Genomic DNA, 2,154 nt, shown 5'->3' with positions numbered 1-2,154 from the left:
TATTATTATTATTATATGAATAAAATAAATGGAACGACGAAATCTCCGTAAATTTAATAGTTAATTAAAAGCTATTAAAAGTTTTAAATTTAATATTAAATAAATAAATAAATAAATATACAAAAAGAAAAATAAAATAAAAACATTTATTTTATATCTCTATCTCTCTCTCTCTTTCTCTTTCTCTCTCTCTCTCTCTCTTTCTCTTTCTCTCTCTCTCTCTCTTTTATTTTCTTTTTTTTCCTCGTTTAAAAAAAAAAAAAAAAAAAAAGGTTTCCCTCCCAATTCGTGTATTTAGTTAGTAAAAAAAAAAACAAAAAAATGATTTTGAATGATATTCGCCATATTAATTCTAAATATTTTTCTTTTTTTATTATTGTTTAAAACAAAACGGTAATAATAATAATAATAATAATAATAATAATAATAATTATTCATTTGATTTTTTTCAGTCGTTATGTTCGGAAAATTCTGGAAAAAATTTTTTTTTTGTGGGTTTGACTGAATATTAAAAAAAAAAAAAAGAAAAGAAAAGATTTTTTTTTGCTTTTCCAGATAATACAAATGTTAAAAGGGATGAAAAAAATAAAAAATAAAAAAAAATTTTAAAATTCTTATGCGGAGCTTTTAAAAGCCATTTTGGATTATTCACAATTGAAAAACTTAAAATACCTCCTTTTTTCCCTACTCCCACTCACGTACCCTTTCCCATTATCCACCTCCCCATATATAAATAAAAAAAAAGAAAATTTATTTTGCAAAAAAAAAAAAAAATAGTTTTTGACCTAAAATAAACCTTTTACAAAAAAAAAAAAGGAAAATTTTATTTTTTTTATTCACGTAGTTACATGCATAAAAGAAAAAAGAAAGAAAAGTTTTTTTTTTATCATTTATTATTTGTCATCTTTTTTTCTCATTCTAACAATTTAAAATATTTTTTTTATTATTAATTCGTATTTTATTATTTAAAATAAAATCGTTAAGGGGGTTTGTTTTCATCATTTTAAAACATTAGGGGGAGAGGGAGGGAAGAGGAAAATTTTTTTTTATCGGATTTTTGTTTTTATCGGATAAAAATAAATAAAAATATAATTTTTTTTTAAAAATATTTTTTCGATGTAGTACTTAAAAAATCAATAATGAAAAAATTGTTAAAAATTTTTTTTACGTAATTAACAACTAAACAAATTTGTTTAAATAACAATTTTTTTCATTTAATTCCCCCATCATCCCCTCTTTGGTTCCTCTTTAAAGGTCAATTATATTGACCGTAATTTTCATATAAAAAAGTCATTTTTTTTAAATTTAAAAATTATATAAGTATTATTATTATTATCGTTATTACGTCAAGTGAAGTGGGTTTTTCTTATCATTTTTTTTGTTATCATTAATAAAACATTAAACGGAGAGACGAGGAGGGGGGGAAAATTTAATTAACTTATTAATAAAAAAAAACGTCGTCCTCGCCGTCGGTCGGCGAATTAAAAAAATTTTTTAATCACGTTTTAAACATTAAATTTAACAATAATAATAATAATAATATGAGACGTGTGATTAACGATAGTAATAATAATAATAATGAAAATATAATAATAATAATAATAATAATAATATTTTTTTTTTTTTTGAGGGGACGAAGTAGGGAAAATCGAAATTGAAAATTTTTAGTTTTATTTATTGTCTACACGTAAAAATTTTTTTATTAATAATTAATATATAGGATGAGGTTTTTTTTTATGTAGTAAAAATAATAATAATAATAATAATAATAATAACAATAATAATAGTAATAATAATAATAATAATAATAATAATAATAATAATTCATGTCTTCAAAAAAAAAAAAAAGAAAAAAAGAAAACAAAAGAAATAAAAAATTTATTATTTTTGTTTTTTTTTTAAATAAAAGTTTCCTATATAAAAGAGCTTTCTCTATTGAACTTTGTGTGTGTGGGGGGGGGGGAAGAAGCAGAAGAAAAAGTTTTTTTTTTTTTTTTAAAGAAAAAAAAAAAGAAGAAGTCTTATATAAAATGACCTGAATGGAAAAGTAAAAAAAACTAAACTTTTACGGTTAAATAGTTGAAATCCATAAAGTTTATTTTAAATTTTCACTCTCGCCCCCCTCTCTTTCTCTCTTTCTCTCTCTCTCTCCCT

The sequence above is a fragment of the Pediculus humanus genome, genomic scaffold (assembly GCF_000006295.1).
Source record: "Pediculus humanus corporis 1103172107455 genomic scaffold, whole genome shotgun sequence".
NCBI classification, from domain to species: Eukaryota; Metazoa; Arthropoda; class Insecta; order Psocodea; family Pediculidae; genus Pediculus; species Pediculus humanus.
The sequence above is the reverse complement of the archived record's forward strand: the minus strand, read 5'-3'. Positions refer to the sequence as shown.